This window comes from Pan paniscus, chromosome 6, assembly GCF_029289425.2.
Source record: "Pan paniscus chromosome 6, NHGRI_mPanPan1-v2.0_pri, whole genome shotgun sequence".
Lineage (NCBI taxonomy): Eukaryota > Metazoa > Chordata > Mammalia > Primates > Hominidae > Pan > Pan paniscus.
In genome coordinates this window covers 119303754-119326602 of record NC_073255.2, presented here as the reverse complement: position 1 = coordinate 119326602, position 22849 = coordinate 119303754, and the positions used below count along the sequence as shown (strand labels likewise).

Below are 22849 nucleotides of genomic sequence, written 5' to 3'. Positions count from 1 at the left end.
TGCCTGGCCAGTTGCAGTGGGTCACGCCTGTAATCCCAACACTTTGGGAGGCTAAGATGGGAGAACTGATTGAAGCCAGGAGTTCAAGAACAGCCTGGCCAACATGGCGAAACCCCATCTCTACTAAAAATACAAAAATTCGCCAGGCATGTTGGCACACACCTGTAATACCAGCTACTCATGTGGCTGAGGCATAAGAATTGCTTGAGCCTGGAGGCCGGGTGCAGTGGCTCACGCCTGTAATCCCAACACTTTGGGAGTCTGAGACGGGTGGAAATCCTGAGGTCAGGAGTTCAAGACCAGCCTGTCCAACATGGTGAAACCCCGTCTCTACTAAAAATACAAAAATTAGCTGGGCGTGGTAGCACGTGCCTGTAATCCCAGCTACCTGGGAAGCTGAGGCAGGAGAATCGCTTGAACCTGGGAGGCGGAGGTTGCAGTAAGCCGAGATTGTGCCATTGCACTCCAGCCTGGGCAACAAGAGCAAAACTCCATCTCAAAAAAAAGAAAAAAGTGCCGAGTGGAGTGGCTCACACCTGTAATCCCAGCACTTTGGGAGGCCAAGGCAGGTAAATCACAAGGTCAGAGTTCGAGACCAGCCTGTCCAACATGGTGAAACCCCGACTCTACTAAAAACACAAAAAATTAGCTGGGCCTGGTGGCGGGTACCTGTAATCCCAGCTACTCAGGAAGCTGAGGCAGGAGAATCGCTTGAACCCAGGAGGCAGAGGTTGCAGTGAGCCAAGATCGCGCCACTGCTCTCCAGCCCCGGCAACATAGCGAGACTCCGTCACACACACACACACACACAAAAACTCTCTCCAAAACATTATATTTATTTAGATGACCTTGATATGGACACTATATCCAGTTGGAAAGTGGAGTACAGACACAATTTTTGTTTTTTGTTTTTTTGAGACACGGTGTCACTCTGTCATCCCGGCTGGAGTGCAGTGGCATGACCACAGCTCACAGCAGCCTCAATCTCCTGGGCTCCACTGATCTTGCCAGCTCAGCCTCTGAGTAGTTGAGACTAGAGATACACACACCAGTAATGGTCCAGCCCACTAATTAGTGCACGCCTGGCTAATTTTTGTACTTTTTGTAGAGATGGGGTTTTGCCATGTTGCCCCAGCTGATCTCGAACTCCTGTCCTTGAGTGATCCGCCCGTCTCAGCCTCCCAAAGTGGTGGGATTACAGGCATGAGTCATTGTGCCCAGCCCATACACAACCTCTGAAAAATTTTTCATAACACCAAATTGGTAAACATGTTCAAAAGATTTAATGTACAGAATCACTAGATATGGTGAGTTTATGGTTTATTGTAGAAGCAAGTTTGTTTTAATCATCTTAGGAGATTTTTTTGTGTTGTTTTGTTTTTTTGAGAGTCTCACTGCAATCTCCACCCTCCGGGTTCAACTGATTCTCCTCCCTCAGCCTCCCAAGCAGCTGGGATTACAGGTGCCTGCCACTGCACCCGGCTAATTTTTGTATTTTTAGTAGAGACGGTTTCACCATCTTGGCCAGGCTGGTCTTGAACTCCTGACCTTGTGGTCCACCCGCCTCAGCCTCCCAAAGTGCTGGGATTACAGGTGTGAGCCACTGCACCCAGCCATGGAGTTATTTTTCATTCATAATTGTTATGTTTGTAATTTTTTAACATAGCCAATAAGAAAATACACTAAGTAGATGAAATGGTAGATGTAGCTCTTTTCAGCTGAGAGTGGGAGAAAAAGTTGAGGCACCTAAGGGAGATGAATAAAAATGCTAGGGTGTCTGTCACTTTCACAGTGAGGAGGGCTGACATGTAGCTGTGTGAGCAGTCTACTGGAGAGAGTGGCTTTTCTAGACCATGACAATTCCCTGGCAATTTAGTTTGAACCACATTCACCTGTTAGGATTACCATGCGTACTATTAATGTCAACTGAACTAAATCATCTTTCCATGACAGCTGCCTAACAAGAATCCATCTCACAAAATTGACCACCTCAAAAGGAAATTATTTTCATTTCACCTTTAATGATTATTCAAGACCCCAGTATAACAACCCAAGGCCAGGCGCAGTGGCTCACGCCTGTAATCCCAGCACTTTGGGAGGCCGAGGCGGGTGGATTACGAGGTCAAGAGATCGAGACCATCCTGGCTAACAGTGAAACCCCACCTGTACTAAAAATACAAAAAATAAGCCGGGTGTGGTGGCGGGCACCTGTAGTCCCAGCTACTCAGGAGGCTGAGGCAGGAGAATGGCGTGAACCTGGGAGGCGGAGCTTGCAGTGAGCCGAGGTCCCGCCACTGCACTCCAGCCTGGGCGACAGAGCGAGACTCCATCTCAAAAAAAAAAAAAAAAAATTAACCCAGCAGATTTTGTTCACCTGAATGGCCAGAGTACAACCCATTAAATATTTGAATTGAGTAAAAGGCTTCAGATTTTAAGTTTTGAGAGTTTTTTTTCTGCTTGATCTAGTCTATCATTGAAGCTTTCGAGTATACTTTGTATTTCATCCAGTGATTTCTTCAGTTCCACATTTGCCATGTGCTCTGGAAAACTCTGTATCTGGTTGGTAAATACCTCAACCATATCCAGAATTGCTGTTGACATTTCCTTACTTTCTTTTTCAGAAGTCTCTTGAATCCCTCTAATCTTGGTTAAAATCAGTTTCCACAATTCTCTATATGACATTTCTTGAATTTCTTTTGGATGGGGATCTGTTGCTGGAGAATTACTGGGTTCCTTTGGAGGCGTCCCACTTCCTTGCTTTTTCACGTTTCCCGTGTCCTTCCGTTGAGATCTGCGCATCCTGTGTAAATTGCTTCTTCCAAGTTTGTGAATTTGCTTTGTAGGGGAGGACTTCTTCCTAAAAATGTAGATAGGGTGTTGGTTAGCTGGGGCACTTTGGCTTTGATTGGGGTAGTACTATAGGCTCTGTGTGATTTCTTGGGTGGCTTAGGGTGTGGTTATTAGTGGAGGGTGTGGTTGCTGGGGACTAAGAGGCTAAGGTGGGCCAGTCTTTGAGCCCAGGAGTGGTGTAGGCTGGCTCTGGCATTAATGGGTTCAGGGGAGCAATTTGGAGTCCTCTAGGTGCTCTGCTCGAATCCTGGTAGTGGCAGCCCCTGTGGGCGGCAAGCTACCCAGGCGCCGAGGCAAGAGACCGAGGACACGAGCTGTTCCAGTATAATAAAATATAAAACAAGAATAGTTATACCAGATATAGATCTTAGAGATGATTATGAGTATCATTAATCATTAGTTGGTAGTAATTAATTTATCCCAATATTATAATAATCCTTGCTCTAAAATCATAACCTAGGAAAAACCAGGCCATACAGAGATAGGAGCTGAGGGGACATAGTGAGGTGTGACCAGAAGACAAGAGTGCGAGCCTTCTGTTATGCCCAGACAGGGCCACCAGAAGGGCTCCTTGGTCTAGCGGCAACGCCAGCTTCTGGCAAGACGCCCCTTGCCAAGCGGACGGTGGTCTAGTGGTAGCCTCAGTGTCAAGGAAAAACACAGGCTACTTAGCAGACCGGGAAAGGGAGTCTCCCTTTCCCGGGGGGAGTTTAGAGAAGACTCTGCTCCTCCACCTCTTGTTGGAGGGCCTGACATTAGTCAGGCTTGCCCGCAGTTATCTGGAGGCCTCACCATCTCCCTGTGATGCTGTGCTTCAGTGGTCACGCTCCTAGTCCGCCTTCATGTTCCATCCTGTACACCTGGCTCTGCCTTCTAGATAGCAGTAGTAAATTAGTGAAAATACTAAAAGTCTCTGATATGCAAAAATAATGGCGTAAGTTGTCTTTCTCTTTGTCTCTCTCTCGCTGCCTTGGCTGCCAGGCAGGGAAGGGCCCCCTGTCCAGTGGACACGTGACCCACGTGACCTTACCTATCATTGGAGATGACTCACACTCTTTACCCTGCCCCTTTTGCTTTGTATCCAAAAAATAACAGCGCAGCCAGACATTCGGGGCCACTGCCGGTCTCCGCGCATTGGTGGTAGTGGTGCCCCGGGCCCAGCTGTCTTTTCTTTTATCCCTTTGTCTTGTGTCTTTATTTCTACACTCTCTAGTCGCCGCACACAGGGAGAAGCCCCCCGACCCTGTGGGGCTGGTCCCTGCAAGCCCCAGCTAAGCTCGTGGTTGATCCCAGGCCCTGGAGCAGTGGGTGTGATGTGGATGAGGACAGTTGCAGTTGGGTGGTATCCCACAGGCTGGGTCCCTGACCCCAGACCCCGGGGAGGAGTGTTCAGCCGCCAACGGTGGCGGAAAGGGCAGAACAGCCACCAATCCCCAGGCCCCTGGCCCTCCTGCTCAAGGTCCTCAGGGGACGGAGCCGCCAGTGGACTGTCCTCAGGCCCCCGGGGTTTGGGCTCTGGCTGTGACAGACAGGGAAGGGCTGGGCCCCAGGCTGCAGACGGAAAGCTCAGGCGGGGCAGGGCGGGCACGCAGTTGGCTCGTGTCTGGGTCCCGCGGCAGCGGCGGGGTTATTTGTCCTTTGGGACTCCTGAGAGCGCCTGGCCTCCCCTCTCCCTCCCTGGCCCTCAGCTGGCGGCGGCGGTAACCGCAGGCAAGGCAGGAGCTGCCCTCGGGGCTGGACTCTCGGGGTGGCGGAGGCTGCAGCTGCAGCTGCAGCTGCTCAGGGCAGGGAAGCCCGTGGGCTCCACGTGGGCTCCTGCCACGCCGCTGGGGAATCTCTCGGCCGCTGCCCCCTATTCTGGAGGTCCGCGAGGGTCGGGGGAATGTGGAAGTCCGTGGGGGGACTGCATAGCCCCGGGGTCTCTCACCTACCCTTTCCCCGCGCGCGGGAGCTGCAGGCCGTCCCCGCCTATCCGATTTCTCCGCGCAGGCTGCCTGGGTGCCTCTGCTCCGCTCCTCGGGCTCCCAGTGGCTTCTCGGCTGAATCCCGCGTTCTCTTAGCTGATCTGCTGCAAGTGTGAAAACCTACCGGCTCCTTCGGTTCCCGTCAGAGGAGAGGTGCGTGCCGGCTGCATCTACCAGGCCATCTTGAGCCTGTGGTCCTAGGTGGAAACGGGCCCCAAGTGCGCGAGTTACTCAAGGGCGTTCCCTGGAGGGTCTGGGTCGGCCCCGCCCCCTTCACTCCCGGGAAGGCCCCGCCCTCCCCTTCCAGACTGGACGGAAAGCTCCATGTGCACACAGGTGTGTTAGCTAATAGAAATGGAAGCAGACTATTTACACTTTTCCACAAAAGTGTTCATTTTTCACTTTTTTTTTTTTTTGAGACGGAGTGCAGCGGCGCGATCTCGGCTCTCTGCAACCCGGGTCCAGGGTCAAGCAATTATCCTGCCTCAGCCTCCCGAGTAGCTGGGTTTATAGGCAAGCGCCACCACGCCCAGCTAATTTTTGTATTTTTAGTAGAGACGGGGTTTCACCATGTTGGCCAGGCTGGTCCTGAACTCCTGACCTCGTGATCTGCCCGCCTCGGCCTCCCAAAGTGCTGGGATTACAGGCGTGAGCCACGGCGCCCAGCCATTTTTCACTTTCTATACTGGGGATTTGTGTTAGTACTCACAGAGGCACCTTATTTTTTTTTTTTTTTAATGAGACGGAGTCTGGCTCTTGTTGGCCAGGCTGGAGTGCAACGACGCGATCTCGGCTCACCGCAGCCTCCACCTCCTGGGTTCCAGCGATTCTCCTGCCTCAGCCTCCTAAGTAGCTGGGATTACAGGCATGCACCACCACGCCCGGCTAATTTTGCGTTTTTAGTAGAGATGGGGTTTCACCATATTGGTCAAGCTGGTCTCGAACTCCCAACCTCAGGTGATCTGCCCGCCTTGGCATCCCAAAATGCTGGGATTACAGGCGTGAGCCACTGTGCTCAGCCCCATCTTTACCTTTGAAAGGAATGATTACTGAAATCATCTCTCTGAAATTTCACATTTAAACATATTTATACCCCCAAATCATGTTTTTCAATACTGTTCAAAGGCCATCTATAAAAATGCATATTTCAACATAAAAGATTTTTCAAACATCTAACAATATGTGACATTCCAATATAGATGATTATATTGATATTATTTAGCTGTAAAAAAGAATAAGGCAGGCCGGGCACGGTGGCTGACGTCTGTAATCCCAGCACTTTGGGAGGCCAAGGTGAGCAGATCACCTGAGGTCAAGAGTTTGAGACCAGCCTGGCCTCAATGTGCAAGATGGCACATTGCACTCCAGCCCCGGCAACAAGAGTGAGACTCCATCTCAAAAAAGAAATGTTTTGTTTTTATATTATAAACCTAAAAATTTAGTCACTCAGTATTTTTTCAAATTTAACAATACTGCTATCTTGTGACAAACTATCCATAACATAAAATTTGCCAATCTAACCTTTTTTTTTTTTTGAGATGGAGTCTCACTCTGTTGCCAGTCTGGAGTGCAGTGGTGTGATCTTGGCTCACTGCAACCTCCACCTCCTGGGTTCAAGCCATCCTCCTGCCTCAGCCTCCCGAGTAGCTGAGACTATAGGCATATGCCACCACGCCCAGCTAATTTTTGTATTTTCAGTAGATACAGGGTTTCACCATGTTGGCCAGGATGATCTCAAAGTCTTGACCTTGTGATCTGCCTGCCTCAACCTCCCAAAGTACTGGGATTACAGGCATGAGCCACCGTGCCCAGCCTGCCTCTTTAGCCTAGGCTGGAGTGGAGTGGTGCCATCTGGGCTCACTTCAACCTCCATCTCCTTGGCTCAAGCCATCCTCCCACCTTAGCCTCCCAAGTAGCTGAGACTACAGGATCGCACCACCACGACCACCCAAATTTTTATTGTAGAGACGGGGTTTCACCATGCTCCCCAGACTGGTCTCAAACTTGCGAGCTGAATCCATCCACCCACCTTACCAGGACCAGCGCATTCTAACCATTTGGAAGTATACAGTTCAGTAGCTTTAAATACACTCACGTTGTTATGCAACCATCACCACCATCCATCTCCAGAACTTTCTATGATCCCTAACTGAAACTCTATAACCATTGAACAACTCCCCTTTCCTCCTTCCCCCAGGCCCTGGCAACCACCATTCTATTTTATTTTTTGTCTCTGATGTTGCCTCCTCTAAGTCCTTTATACAAGGGGAATCATATAGTACTTGTTTTTTTGTTACTGGTTTATTCCAGGTAACCTAATGATCTCAAGGTTCACCTGATTGCAGCATGTGTCAGAATTTCCTTCCTTTTTAAGGTGAGCACGGTGGCTCACGCCCGTAATCCCAGCACTTTGGGAGGCCAAGGCGAGTGGATCACCGGAGGTCAGGAGTTCAAAACCAGCCTGGCCAACATGGCAAAACTGTCTCTACTAAAAATACAAAATTAGCCAGGCGTGGTGGTGCATGCCTGTAATCCCAGCTACTCGGGAGGCTGAGGCAGGAGAATTGCTTGAACCCAGGAGGCTTGAGGTTGTGGTGAGCCGAGATCACACCATTGCACTCCAGCCTGGGCAACAAGAATGAAACTCCATCTCTAAATAAATAAATAAATAAATAAGCCAGACATGGTGGGGCACACCTGTAATCCCAGCTACTCAGGAGGTTGAGGCACAAGAATCACGTGAACCTGGGAGGTGGAGGTTGCAGTGAGCCGACATCTCGCCACTGCACTCCAGCCTGGGTGACAAAGAGAGACTCTGTCTGGAAAACAAAACAAAAAACTTTCTTTCCTTAAGAAGGTAGAATAATATTCCATCATATGGCCAGACCACATTTTGTTTATCCATTCATCTGTTGGCAATTTGGGTGTTTCCAACTTTTGACTTTAGTGAGTACACTGTAGCAGCGTGGGTGTACAGCTCACCCAGGATATTTTGGAAGATTGTTGGCATTTATCTCCAAAAGTTTTATTTATTTATTTATTTATTTATTTTTTGAGACGGGGGTCTCACTCTGTCATCCAGGCTTGAGTGCAGTGGTGCGATCTCAGCTCACTGCAAGCTCCGCCTCCTGGGTTCATGCCATTCTCCTGCCTCAGCCTCCCGGTAGCTGGGACTACAGGCGCCCGCCACCACGCACGGCTAATTTTTTTTGTATTTTATTTTTAATAGAGACGGGGTTTCAGCATGTTGGCCAGGCTGGTCTTGAACTCCTGACCCTAGGTGATCCACCCTCCTCGGCCTCCCAAAGTGCTGGGATTACAGGCCTGAGCCATCTCACCTGGCAGAGTGTGTTTTCCAGACTATGACAATTGCCTGGTAATTTAGCTTAAATTACATTCACCTGTTAGGATTACCGTGTGTACTGTTAATGTCAACTGAATCAAATCATCTTTCCATGACTGCTGCCTAACAAGAATCCATCTCAGCCAGCCTGGTGGCTCATGCCTGTAATCCCAGCCCTTTGGTAAGCCGAGGTGGGCGGATCACCTGAGGTCAGGAGTTTGAGACCACCTTGGCTAACATGGTGAAACCCCATCTCTACTAAAAATACAAAAATAAGCTGGGTGTGGTGGTACACGCCTGTAGTCCCAGCTACTCTGGAGGCTGAGGCAGGAAAATCTCTTGAACCTGGGAGACGGAGGTTGCTGTGAACCGAAATCATGCCACTGCACTCCAGCCTGGGCGACAGAGCAAGACTCAGTCTCATTAAAAAAAAAAAAAAAAAAAAAAATCGATCTCACAAAATTGATCATCTCAAAAAGAAATTATTCTCATTTCATTTTAATGATTATCCAAGACCCCAGTTAAGAATTAACCCAGCAGATTTCGTTGACATTAATGGCCAGAGTATAATAACCCTTTAAATCTTTAAGAAACATGCTTCAGATTTCAAGTTTTGAGAGTCTTTCTTCTACTTGTTCTAGTCTATCACTGAAGCTTTTGAGTTTACTTTGTATTTCATCCAGTGATTTCTTCAGCTTCAGAAGTGTCATTAGGTTGTATTTAATAATATCACTGGAGTTGATAATTTTTTCCTGCAGAACGGTAACTCCTTCCATCTTTTTTCTCTGTTCTTTTCCAAATGATGCTTGTATTATGCCCATCAACTGTATAATATGTATGTTCAATTCTCTCTCCAAAATATCTTCTGTTTCTTTTGGATGGGGATCTGCTGCTGGAGAATTACTGGGTTCCTTTGGAGGCGCCCCATTTCCTTGCTTTTTCATGTTTTCTGTGTCCTTCCGTTGAGATCTGTGCATCCTGTGAAAGTGGCTTCTTCCAAGTTTGTGAACTCGCTTTGTAGGGGAGGACTTCTTCCTGAAAATGTAGATAGGGTGTTGGTTAGCTGGGGCACTTTGGCTTTGATTGGGGTAGTACTGTAGGCTCTGTATGATTTCTTGGGTGGCTTAGGGTGTGGTTATCAGTGGAGGCTGTGGTTGCTGGGGACTAGGCGGCCAGGTGGGCCAGTATTTGGGCCCCAGTGGTGGCCTGATCTTACCTATTCTTTAGCCCCAGAGCAGTGCATGCTGGCTCTGTTATTAGCGGGTTGTGGGGAGTGATTCGTGTGTCTCTAGGTGCCCTGCTCTAATGCTGGTAGTGGCAGCCACTGGTTGGGGGTGTGGCTGATCTCAGGCGTTGGGGCAGTGGGTGTGATGTGGGCAGGGTAGTTGCAGTTGTGGGGGCAACCCTCCGGAATCCAGGCGGTCCCTGCTGGTGTTGGAGGTGGCTGACCAGGTTGGGCGGGCACGCGAGTCCCCGGGCCTGTAGGTAGCCTGAGGTGTTATCCGCAGGCTGGGCCCCTAAACTCAGACACCGGGGAGGAGTGTTCAGCCGCCAACGGTGCCGGAAGAGGCAGAATAGTCACCAATCCCCAGGCCCCTGGCCCGCGTGCGCAAGTCCTCAGGAGGCAGAACCACCAGCGGACTGGCCTGAGGGCCCCGGGGTTCGGTCGCTGGCTAGGACGGACAGGGAAGGGCTGGTCCCCAGGAAAGCTCAGGCGGGGTAGAGCAGGCAAGCGGTTGGTTCGCGTCTGAGTCCCGCGGCGGCGGTGGGGTTATTAGTCTTTTCGGACGTATGAAAGCCTCTGGCCTCCCCGCTCCCTCCCTGGCCCTCAGCTGGGCGGCGGCGGCTGCAGCTGTAGCTGCTCAGGGCAGGGAAGCCCGTGGGCTCCACGTGGGCTCCTGCAACGCCGCTGGGGAATCTCTCGCCCGCTGCCCCCTACTCTGGAGGTCCACGAGGGTCAGGGGGCTGTGGAAGTCCGTGGGGGGACTGCGGAGCCCCCGGGGTCTCTCACTCACCCTTTCCCCGCGCGCAGGGGCTGCAGGCCGTCCCAGCCGATTCGATTTCTCCGCGCAGGCTGCCTGGGTGCCTCTGCTCCGCTCCTCGGGCTCCCAGTGGCTTCTCGGCTGAATCCCGCGTTCTCTTAGCCGATCGGCTGCAAGTGTGAAAACCTACCGGCGCCTTCGGTTCCCGCCAGAGGAGAGGCGCGTGCCGGCTGCATCTACCAGGCCATCTTGAGCCTATGGTCCTAGGTGGGAATGGGTCCCAAGTGCGCGAGTTACTCAAGGGCGTTCCCTGGAGGGTCCGGGTCGGCCCCGCCCTCCCCTTCCAGACTGGTCCGCAAGCTCCGTGTGCACACAGGTGTGTTTGCTAATATAAATAGACTATTTGGCCGGGCACGGTGGCTCACGCCTGTAATTCCAGCACTCTGGGAGGCCGAGGCGGGTGGATCACCTGAGGTAGGGGGTTCGAGACCAGCCTGGCCAACATGGGGAAACCCCGTCTCTACTAAAAATAAAAATATCAGCCGGGCGTGGTCGCGGGCGCCTGTAATCCCAGCTACTTGGGAGGCTGAGTAACGAGAATCGCTTGAACCCGGGAGGCGGATGTAGTGAGCCAAGATCGCGCCACTGCACTCCTGCCTGGGCGACAAGAGCGAGACTCCATATCACCAAAAAAAAAAAATCCTTTACGTTGATGTATGCATTTTTTGGATGCTTTTTTCTTTTAATTTTAATTTTTTTTTTTTTTTTTTGAGATGGATTCTAACTCTGTCGCCCAGCCTGGAGTGCAGTGGCGAGATCTCGGCTCCTGCAAAGCAAAAACTCCGTCTCCAAAAAAAAAGAATGATGAATTAACATGCTAGGGTGTGCTTGGCAAAGTGTGGTTCACTCCTGCAGTCACAGCACTTTGGGAGGCTGAGGCAGGCAGATCACTTTGAGTTCAGGAGTTCAAGACCAGACTAGGCAACATGGTGAAACCCTGTTTCTACAAAAAGGTTCAAAAATTAGCCAGGAGGCTGGGCATGGTGGCTCAGCCCCTGTAATCCCAGCACTCTGGGAGGCCCAGGCGGGAGGATCACCTGAGGTCAGGAGTTCAAGACCAGCCTGACCAACATTGGGAAACCCCATGTCTACTAGAAATACAAAAATTAGCTGGATGTGGTGGTGGGTGCCTGTAATCCCAGCTAATCTGGAGGCTGAGGCACGAACCTGGGAGGTGGAGGTTGCAGTGAGCCATGATCGCGCCATTGCACTCCAACCTGGGCAACAAGAGCAAAACTCCGACCAAAAAAAAAAAAAAAAAATTAGGCCTCATGGCTCATGCCTGTAGTCCCAGCTACTTGGGATACTGAGACTGGATAATTGCATGAGCTCGGAAAATGGAGGCTGCAGTGAAATTGCACTACTGCATTCCAGCCTGGGTACAGAAAGACCACATCTCTAAATAATAAATAAATAAATAATAAAATGCTACAGTGTTTGTCAGGTTTGCAGCGAGGAGGGCTGACATGTAGCTGTGTGGGCAATCTGTTAGAGAGAGTGGCTTTTTTTGACCATGACAATGTACTTCAGCTACATTCACCTGTTAGGATTCCTGTGCGTACTGAATTCAGTACTGATCAGATTCAGTAACTGAATCAGATCATCTTTACCTAACTGCTGGATGATAACTAATCTTGCAAAATCGACCATCTCTAAGGGAAATTATTTTTATTTCGCTCTAACGATTACCCAAGACCCCAGAATAAGAACTAACCCAGCAGGTTTTGTTCACATTAATGGCCAGAGTACAACCCATGAATCTTTAAAGTGAGAAAAATGCTTCAGATTTTATGCCCTGAGAGTTTTTCTTCTATTTGTTCCAGTCTATCATTGAAGCTTTTGACTGTACTTTGTATTTCATCCAATGATTTCTTCAGTTCCAGAAATACTCTTCTGTTGAATTTTAAAACCTCTTTCTGGCAGGTAATCATCTCATATATCTCCCCACCTCTTTTCCTCATTTCTTTATGTTGTTGTTCAAAAGACTCTTCCATATTGATGACCTTCTTTACAATCAGTCCGGTCAATTCTCTGCTCAATTCTCTGTTTGAGCTTTCCTGAATTTCTTTTGGATGGGGATCTGTTGCTGGAGAATTACTGGTTTCTTCTGAAGGCGTCACATTTCCTTGCTTTTTCATGCCTCCTGGGTCCTTCCGTTGAGATCTGCGCATCCTGTGGAATAGTCACTTCTTCCGTTTGTGAATTCGCTTTGTAGGGGAGGACTTCTTCCTGAAGATGTAGATATGATGTGGTTAAGTAGGGGATCTTGGCTTTGGTTTGAGGTAGAAGTGTAGGCTCTGTACATTACTTGGGTGACTTAGGGTGTGGTTATTAGTGGAGACTGTGCTTGCCTGTTCTTGAGCCCCAGAGCAGTGTACACTGGCCCTGGCGTTAGTGGGTTCAGGGGAGCGATTTGTGGGTCTCTTCGTGGGCGTCTAGGTGCCCTGCTCGAATGCTGGTAGTGACAGTCCCTGGCTGGGCATGCGGCTAATCTCAGGCCCGGGGGCAGCAGGTGTTGATGGGTGGGAGGGGCAAGCGAGTCCCCTGGCCTGTCCGTGGTGGTATCGGCAGGCTGTGCCCCAGACCTCAGACCCCGGGGAGGAGTGTTCAGCCGCCAACGTTGACGGACAAAACCCGCAGCCACCAATCCCCAGGCCCCTGTGCTCCAGTCCTCGCGGGACGGAACCGCCAGCGGACTGTCCTCAGGCCCCCGGGGTTTGGGCTCTGGCTGTGACAGACAGGGAAGGGCTGGGCCCCAGGCTGCCGGCGGAAAGCTCAGGCGGGGCAGGGCGGGCGAGCAGTTGGCTCGCGTCTGGGTCCCGCGGCAGCGGCGAGGTTATTTGTCCTTTGGGACTCCTGAGAGCGCCTGGCCTCCCCTCTCCCTCCTTGGCCCTCAGCTGGCGGCGGCGGTAACCGCAGGCAAGGCAGGAGCTGCCCTCGGGGCTGGACTCTCGGGGTGGCGGGGGCTGCAGCTCCAGCTGCTCAGGGCAGGGAAGCCCGTGGGCTCCACGTGGGCTCCTGCAACGCCGCTGGGGAATCTCTCGGCCGCTGCCCATTCTGGAGGCCCGCGAGGGTCGGGGGGCTGTGGAAGTCAGTAGGGGGACTGCGGAGCCCCGGGGTCTCTCACTCACCCTTTCCCCGCGAGCGGGGGCTGCAGGCCGTCCCCGCCGATCCGATTTCTGCGCGCAGGCTGCCTGGGTACCTCTGCTCCACTCCTCGGGCTCCCAGTGGCTTCTCAGCTAAATCCCTCGTTCTCTTAGCGGATCTGCTGCAAGTGTGAAAACCTACCGGCTCCTTCTGTTCCCGTCGGAGGAGAGGCGCGTGCCGGCTGCATCTACCAGGCCATCTTGAGCCTGTGGTCCTGGGTGGAAACGGGGTCCCAAGTGCGCGAGTTACTCAAGGGCGTTCCCTGGAGGGTCCGGGTCGGCCCCATCCCCTTCACTCCCGGGAAGGCCCCGCCCTCCCCTTCCAGACTGGACAGAAAGCTCAGTGTGCACACAGGTGTGTTTGCTAATAGAAATGGGAGCAGACTATTCACACTTTTCCACAAAGGTGTGCATTTTTCACTTTTTATGCTGGGGATTTGTGTCAGTACTCGCAGAGCCGCGTTGTTCTTTTCTTTTTCTTTCTTTCTTTTTTTTTTTTTGAGAAGGAGTCTAGCCCTGTCGTCCCAGGCTGGACTGCAGTCCTGTGATCTCGGCTCACTGCAACCTCCGCCTCCTGGGTTCAAGCGATTCTCCTGCCTCAGCCTCCCGAGTTGCTGGGAATACAGGCGCATGCCACCACGCCTAATTTTTTTGTATAATATTTTTAGTAGAGACGGGGTTTCGCCATGTTGGCCAGGCTGGTCTTGAACTCCTGATCTCAAGTGAACTGCCCGCCTTGGCCTCCCAAAGTGCTGGGATTACAGGCATAAGCCACCAGGCCTGGGCTGCCTTGTTCTCTTTTACAGCTGCGTAATGTCAACATAATCATGTATATTGAAATGTCACATATTGTTAGAAATTTGTAATAATCATTTATGTAAAAATATGCATTTTTTGTGGATGGACTTTTTTGAGACGGAGTCTCACCCTGTTGCCCAGGCTGAAGTGCAGTGGCGCCATCTCGGCTCACTGCAACCTCTGCCTCTCAGGTTCAAATGATTCTCCTGCCTCAGCCTACGGAGTAGCTGGAATTAGAGGTATCTGACACCATGCCCAGCTAATTTTTGTATTTTTAGTAGAGACGAGGTTTCACCATGTTGGCCAGGCTGGTCTCAAACTCCTGACCTTGTGATCTGCCCGCCTCAGCCTCCCAAAGTGCTGGGATTACAGGTGTGAGCCACTGTGCCTGGCCTGGATGGACTTTTCATGATATTGAAAAACATGAGTTGAGGTACAAATATGTTTAAATGTGGAATTTCACCGTCATGGTTTCAACGATCAGTTCTTTTAAAGGAAAGATCCTGACCTCAGGTGATCCTCCTGCCTTGGCCTCCCAAAGTGCTGGGATTACAGGCATGAGCCACTGTGCGCAGCAGCAGAACCATTTTCTATTCCATGCTGAACAAACCAGTTTTTGCCACACATGTGTTGAGATGAAACAACTTTCTTTCTATGAGAGACGTTGCAGGAGCTCATGAAACTCACAGAAGCTAAAACAGCCCAATCATAGGAATTCTGTAGTGCAGCATGGCTCAAGTGAGTGTGAGTGTGTGTGAGAGAGCGATTGTGAACATAGGAGTGTCAATGTGTGCATGTATGTTTGTGTATTTGAGCATGAGGGAGAAGATGAGGGACCAGACGGTGAAGAGCACCTTAGGCCAGGCAAGGAGTTTGGCATCATCTTACAGGCATTAATGTGCCACTGACAGATTTTTTCACGGAAAATTAATGTGGCCAGATCTGTGTTTTTTTATTTTATTTTATTTTATTTTTGAGACAGAGTTTCACTCTTGTTGGCCAGCCTGGAGTGCCATGGAGCGATCTTGGCTCACTGCAACCTCTGCCTCCTGGGTTCAAGCGATTCTCCTGCCTCCGCCTCCCAAGTAGCTGGGATTACAGGCATGTGCCACCACACCGAGCTAATTTTGTATTTTTAGTAGAGACGGGTTTTCTCCATGTTGATCAGGCTGGCCTCAAACTCCCAACCTCAGGTGATCCGCCTGCCTCGGCCTCCCAAAGTACTGGAATTACAGACATGAGCCACCGCCCGCTGACTTATATTATTTTATTTTATTTTATTAATTTATTTTTTTTTTTTTGAGACAGAGTTTCACTCTTTTTGCCCAGGCTGGCGTGCAATGGTGCAATCTTGGCTCACTGCAACCTCTGCCTCCCGGGATCAAGCGATTCTCCTGCCTCAGCCTCCCAAGTAGCTGGGATTACAGGCGCCTGCCACCATGCCCGGCTTTTTTCGTATTTTTAGTAGAGACGGGGTTTCACCATGTTGGCCAGGGTGGTCTCGATCTCTCGACCTCGTGATCCGCCCACCTCGGCCTCCCGAAGTGCTGGGATTACAGGCGTGAGCCACCTCGCCCGGCCTTATTATTTTATTTTTGAGACAGAGTCTTGCTCTTTTGCCCAGGCTACCATGCAATGGCGTGATCCCAGCTCACAGCAACCTCCGCCCCATGGGCTGTCAAGCAGTTCTCATCCCTCAGCCTCTCGAGTACCTGGGATTACATGTGCCTGCCACCACACCTGGCTAATTTTTGTATTTTTGGGGGTTTCGCCATGTTGGTCAGGCTGGTCTCGAACTCCTGACTTCAGGTGATCCATGTGCCTCAGCCTCCCAAAGTGCTGGGATTACAGCGTGAGCCACCATGCCCAGCTCCCACATTGCTTTCTCTAGGTATCCGTCTCAGATCTTCTTCTCTCTCTCTTATACTGACACTTCTAATTGCATCTTCTAGAGCCCACTTGGATACTCCAGGATCATCTTCCCATCTAAAGATACTTAATCGGGCCCAGCGCAGTGGCTCACGCCTGTAATCCCAACACTTTGGGGGTCAGAGGTGGGCGGATCACCTGAGGTCAGGAGTTTGAGACCAGCCTGGCCAACATGGCAAAACCCTATCTCCACTAAAAATACAAAAATTAACCAGGCATGGTGGCACGTACCTGTAATTCCAGCTACTCGGGAGGCTGAGGCAAGAGAATTGCTTGAACCCAGGAGGCGGAGGTTGCAGTGAGCTGAGATGGTGCCACTGCATTCCAGCCCGGGTGACAGAGTGAGACTCCATCTCAAAAAAAAAAAAAAAGATCCTTGGCCGGGCGTGGTGGCTCACGCCTGTAATCCCAGCACTTTGGGAGGCCAAGGCGGGCAGATCATGAGGTCACGAGATCGAGACCATCCTGGCTAACACGGTGAAACCCCATCTCTAATAAAAATACAAAAAAATTAGCTGGGCGTGGTGGCAGGCGCCTGTAATCCCACCTACTCAGGAGGCTGAGGCAAGAGAATCACTTGAACCCAGGAAGAGGAGGTTGCAATGAGCCGAGATCATGCCACTGCGCTCCAGCCTGGCAACAGAGCGAGATTCCACCTCAAAAAAAAAAGAAAAAAAGGAAACTACTCAAGTAGGCTGGGTGCGGCGGCTCACGCCTGTAATCCCAGCACTTTGGGAGGCTGAGGCGGTAGATTGACTGAGGTCAGGAGTTCAAGACCAGCCTGACCAACATGGTGAAACCCCATCTCTACTAAAATTACAAAAATTAGTCAGATGTGATGGCAGCCGCCTGTAATCTCAGCTACTCAGGAGGCTGAGGCAGGAGAATCACTTAAACCCAGGAGGTGGAGGTTGCACTGAACCGAGATTGCACCACTGTACTCCAGCCTGGGTGACAGAGTGAGACTCTTGTCTCAAAAAAAACAAAACAAAAAAAGATAAAATGAAATAACAAATATGGAATTATTTTATAAACTCTAAACTGTCACATATATTAGAGATTGTTTCAACTACCTTCATCAATTTATTGAGTACTGCATTTTAAATCAGAGCTTCTTGGGCTGGGCACAATGGCTCATGCCTATAATCCCAGCACTTTGGGAGGCCAAGATGGGCGGATCATTTGAGGTCGGGTGGATCATCTGAGGTCAGGAGTTCAAGACCAGCCTGGCCAACATGGTGAAACCTGGTCTCTACTAAAAATACAAAAATCAGCCAGGCGTAGTGGTGGGCACCTGTAATCTTGGAGCTACTTGGAGGCTGAGGCAGGAGAGGCACTTGAACCTGGGAGGCAGAGGTTGCAGTGAGCTGAGATCTCGCCACTGCACTCCAGCCTGGGTGACAGAGTGTGACTTTGTCTAAATAAATAAATAAATCAGAGCTTCTCAAAGTTCAGTGTGCACACAAATGACCTGAGATCTAGTTAAAAATGCGGACTCCAGACCGGGCACAGTGGCTCAGGCCTATAGTCCCAGCACTTTGAGAGGCCGAGGTGGGCGGATTCTTGAGCTCAGGAGTTCTAGACCAGCCTGGGCAACATAGCAAGACTCTCCGTACTAAAAATACAAAAAATAAAAAAATAGTCAGATGTAGTGGCATGCGCCTGTGGTCCCAGCTATTTGGGACTCTGGAGGCTGAGGTGGGAGGATCCCTTGAGTTTGGGGTGTGGAGGTTACAGAGTGAGCCAAGATTGGGACGGGCCACTGCACTCCAGCCTAGGTGACATGGTAAGACCCTGTCTCAAAAATCAAAGAAAAAAAATCAATGTTTTAAAGAAAAGGAGTTATGGCAGAGTTAAAGGCCTAAAGTGGCCGGGTGCAGTGGCTCATGCCTGTAATCCCAGCACTTTGGGAGGCCGAGGCAGGTGGATGATGAGGTCAGGAGTTCAAGACCAGTCTGGCCAAGATGGTGAAACCCCATCTCTACTAAAAATACAAAAATTAGCTGGGCGTGGTGGCGGGCAACTGTAATCCAGCTATTCAGGAGGCTGAGGCAGGAGAATCGCTTGAACCCAGGAGGTGGAGGTTGCAGTGAGCCAAGAATGCACCACTGCCCTCCAGCCTGGGGGACAGAGTGAGACTCTGACTCAAAAAACAGAAAAGAAAGGCCTAAGTCATGTGACTGCACCTGTGTCCCTGTATTCAGGGGTCTTCGGAGAAGCAGTACCCATGCCTGAAACTCAAGGACATGTAGGAAATGAGAGTTGCTTTTGTGTCATCATCCATGTCCTTCCTCGGGTGCCCCAGGCTTGAAGGAAGAGGAGCCCCAGGTGAGGATAAGTGGGGGCGAGGCTTGTTGTGCTTAGGATAGCCAGAGGCCAGCCCTCACAAGGCAATGTCTAAACGGGGGCACTCCTCTGTCCTGGTCTCCAACCACCCACCCCAAGAATAGAGGCCTCACTCTAGCCTGAAAGACCCTTTTCTGACACCCGACCTTCCCTTTCCACAACCCCTGGTGGGAACACAGTGAAACCGCCTTTGCAAATTATAACTAAGGAAATCGTAACAGCGAAACACATCAGACCTAACCAACCCCATCTTGCTTCTAACATCTAAACTGTCATCCATTCCTGGGTGTAGGCGGAACTAGCCTTGGGAAAGAATTTAGTTTGTAGTTTAAACTAAACATAATAGCCCTTCCCCAAAGCTAAATTGTTCTTGTAAAATGAAAGAAAGGCCACCAGCCATGAAGTTAGAATAAGAAGGGCTGGAATTCTAAGTATTACCAGCCATTATTCTGGAGGTAGTAAGATTTGCAACTTCCCCAATCACTCTTGAAGGTGACATCACTATTGTGAACCTAAGATCGGCCTTTTGAGATGGCTATTCAGGTTTTTGCATTTCTGTCAACCGGATGGCCCCACCTGGACTTGTCAACCAGATCTGTGGCCCCCACCCAGGGACTGACTCAGCAGAAGAGAACAGCTTCTGACTCCCTGTGATTTCAAACCCCAGCCAACCAGCCAGCACTCCCCATTCACTGGTCCCCTACCCATCAAATTATCCTTAAAAACTCTGTAAAAGCTCACGCCTGTAATCCCGGCACTTTGGGAAGCTGAGGTGGGTGGATCATTTGAGGTCAGGAGTTCAAGACCAGCCTGGCCAATGTGGTGAAACTCTTTCTCTACTAAAAATACAAAAATTAGCTGGGCGTGGTGGTGGGTATCTGTAGTCCCAGCTACTAGGGAGGCTGAGATAGGAGAATTGCTTCAACCTGGGAGGTGGAGGTTGCAGTGAGCAGAGATTGCGCCACCGCACTCCAGCCTGGCCAACAGAGAGAGACTCTGTCTCGAAAGAAGAAAAAAAAAACACAGTCTGATCCCCGACTCAGGGAGACTGATTTGAGTAATAATAAAACTCCAGTCTCTGGCACAGCTGGCCCTGGGTGAATTATCTTTCTCTATTGCACTTCCCCTGTCTTGATCTCTGTCTAGGCTGCGGGCAAGGTGAACCCCTTGGGCAGTTACAATAGGAGGAAGGATGTTCCGAGGTGGCAGGTCTATGCAAACCTATCCCCAAAGTCCAAGGAAGCTGAGGGGCCCAAGGAAGAGTAGAACTGCCCAACGGGTTCACCTTGTCCGCTGCCTAGACAGAGCCGATTTATCAAGACAGGAGAATTGCCTTGGAAAATAATTCACACGGAGGCAGCTGTGCTGGAGACCTGAGTTTTATTATTACTCAAATCAGTCTCCCTGAGCATTCGGGGATCAGGGTTTTTAAGTATAATTTGGTGTATGGGGGAAGGCCAGTGAGTCGAGTTTTGATTGTTTGAGTTGAAGATGAATTCCCAGCGAGTTGAAGCTGTCCTCTTGCGCTGAGTCAGTTCCTGGGTGGTGGGGCCACAAGATGGTTGAGCCAGTTTATCCATCTGGGTGGTGCCAGCTGATCCATCAAGTGCAGGGTCTGCAAAATATCTCAAGCACCAGGCTGGGCACGGTGGCTCACACCTGTAATCCCAGCACTTTGGCCAAGGTGGGCAGAGCACCTGAGGCAAAACCCTCTCTCTACTAAAAATACAAAAAATTAGCCAGGCATGGTGGTGGGCGCCTATAAACCCAGCTACTCGGGAGGCTGAGGCAGGAGAATTGCTTGAACCCGGGAGGCAGAGGTTGCAGTAAGCTGAGATCACACCATTGCACTCCAGCCTGGGTGACAAGAGCGAAACTCTATCTCAAAAAAAAAAAAAAAAAATTTCAAGCACTGATTTTAGGAGTGGGTTAGGAAGGGTCAGAATTTTGTAGCCTCCAGCTGCATGACTCCTAAACCATAATTTCTAATCTTGTGGCTAATCTGTTAGTCATACAAAGGCAGTCTAGGGCAGGCACAGTGGCTAATGCCTGTATTCCCAGCACTTTGGCAGGCCGAGGCAGGCAGATCACCTGACGTCCAGGAGTTCAAGACCAGCCTGGCCAACATGGTGAAACCCCTTCTCTACTAAAAATACAAAGTTAGCCGAGTGTAGTGATGGGCGCCTGTAATCCCAGCTACTCAGGAGGCTGAGGCAGGAGAATTGCTTGAACCCAGGAGGCAGAGGTTGCAGTGAGCTGCTATCGGGCCACTGTACTCCAGCTGGGATGACAGAGTGAGACTCTATCTCAAAAAAATAAAATCTCAGAGGCCTTCCCGGAACTAGGGTTAATGATAAGTCAACGTGGCGATCAGCATCCAAGATGGAGTTGCCTTCACCTCCACAAAAGGATTGAGGAATCTGCCCGGCCTGCCCCAGTCCCAGGAACTGCCACTTTGCCGCTGCTCCCACCACAGTCCTGGGGGCAGCACAGGACTGCTTCTTAACCCAATCCCTGGAGCCTTTGGCCTCAGAGGCTGCAACGCTGTGATTCCAGTCACTTTATTTTTCTACTAGTCTGTGCACCAGCTGTTTCCTCACTGGGTCTCGCTGTAGAAGAATCTACTTTTTACTGCATTTGGGGTCTTGCCTGAGGGGATCTGTACTGTGAGAGCCAGTGAAGCCAATCGGAGTGAGGCCACTGTGGCTGTGCTGTGCCCTGTCCTGCAGCAGCCACCTCCAACCCCACACAAAGCCCCTCCCTTACCTGCTTCCTCTGTGTTGGCTCTGCCTGGAAAGCATAGGCTCTAGGACTCAGCCCAAATACAGACCTCCCAGCCGGGTGCGGTGGCTCACGCCTGTAATCCCAGCACTTTGGGAGGCCAAGTCGGGCAGATCCTTGAGGTCAGAAGTTGGAGACCAGCCTGGCCAACATGGCGAAACCCCATCCCTACTAAAAATACAAAAATTAGCCAGGCATGGTGGCAGGCACCTGTAATCCCAGCTACTCAGGAGGCTGAAGCAGGAGAATCGCTTGAACCCGAGAGGCAGAGGTTGCAGTGAGCTGAGATTGTGCCATTGCATTCCAGCCTGGGCAACAGAGCAAGACTCCCTCTAAAAAAAAAAAAGACTGAGCCTCACTCTGTCACCCATGCTGCAATGCAGTGGCACCATCATAGCTGGGTTCCAGTGATCCTCCTGCCTCAGCCTTCTGTGTAACTGCAACTACAGGCACATGTCACCATGCCTGGCTAATTTTTTTTTTTTCTTTTGGGTAGGGGTGAGGTCTTGCTGCCATGCCCAGGCTGGTCTAGAATCCCTGGCCCCAAAAGATCCTCCCACGTCAGCTTCCCAAAGCGCTAGGATTACAGGTGTGAGCCACTGAGCCTGACCCAAGCTCTCCTTTTAAATTAAATAACCCAATAACCCATTTTGTGACTTTTTTTTTTTTTTTGAGACGGAGTCTCGCTCTGTCACCAGGCTGGAGGGCAGTGGCGCAATCTCGGCTCACTGCCACCTCCGCTTCCCGGGTTCAAGCGATTCTCCTGCCTCAGCTTCCGGAGTAGCTCAGATTACAAGCACATGCCACGAAACCCAGCTAATTTTTGTATTTTTAGTAGAGACGGGGTTTCACCATATTGGCCAGGCTAGTCTCGAACTCCTGACCTTGTGATCCTCCCACCTCAGCCTCCCAAAGTGCTGGGATTAGAGGCTTAAGCCACCGCGCCTGGCTTTGTGACTTTTTTTTAAGTCAGCACCTTCAATGGGCACTTCATTCCAATCTACCACAACAGATACCTCAGCCAACTGTTGAAGTTATCACTGCACACCAGGCCTGCCAGGATCCCCCAAGACCCCTGTGTTTTCACTGCGTTCAGCCCCAATCTGGCCCCGTAACCAATCTCAGCTTCCCAGCCCTCCATTTCCCTGAGTAACTACTGCCTGGAAACAATCCTTGTACCAATCTCCGCATCCGCCAGGAGCATTTGTTACTAGAAACGTCATGCAGTTCTGACGCAGTTCTGACCTTAAGCAGAAAATAAACGTATTTATTGGTTAGCTCTCAGAATCCACAGAAAGGATGGAGAACCCAGGCTCAGAATTCCAGAGGAGCACAACAGTCAAAATCACACCAGCAACCGGCCTGGTAAACACACAGAAGCTGCCAGCAGGGGGCAGCAGAGGCCACAGCACGGGAACTACAACATCCCCAGGGACTGGAACTCAGAAGCCCCCGCAGCTACTGCAGCCCCAGTGCCCCCGGGAGCTGGCAGTTGCAGCCCCTGCCAAGACCACCAGAAAACATTGTCCACTGTGCCCCCCTCTTTGTTTCCCTAACACTTGACCCGATATCCAAGGCAGTAGCTTCGGCTTGCTGAGCATAAACCTTGTGCACACCTGCTCCTTCTATTGCCAGGGAGGCTGCAAAAGG

At 50.7% G+C, this 22849-nt stretch overlaps 2 long non-coding RNA genes across 2 annotated transcripts; both read right to left on the bottom strand.

The window, feature by feature from the left end:
- Positions 1-2001: 2001 nt before the first annotated feature.
- Positions 2002-6293, bottom strand: LOC103784192 (uncharacterized). The gene is made up of 2 exons (XR_001338342.5): positions 4782-6293; positions 2002-2857 (listed from the first exon to the last, which is right to left on the bottom strand). It is a non-coding gene; the product is annotated as an uncharacterized LOC103784192 (long non-coding RNA).
- A 2330-nt stretch (positions 6294-8623) lies between these two features.
- LOC106634988 (uncharacterized) lies at positions 8624-14534 on the bottom strand. Its single transcript, XR_001338340.5, has 3 exons — positions 13331-14534; positions 10173-12428; positions 8624-9192 (listed from the first exon to the last, which is right to left on the bottom strand). It is a non-coding gene; the product is annotated as an uncharacterized LOC106634988 (long non-coding RNA).
- Between the last annotated feature and the right edge of the window lie 8315 nt (positions 14535-22849).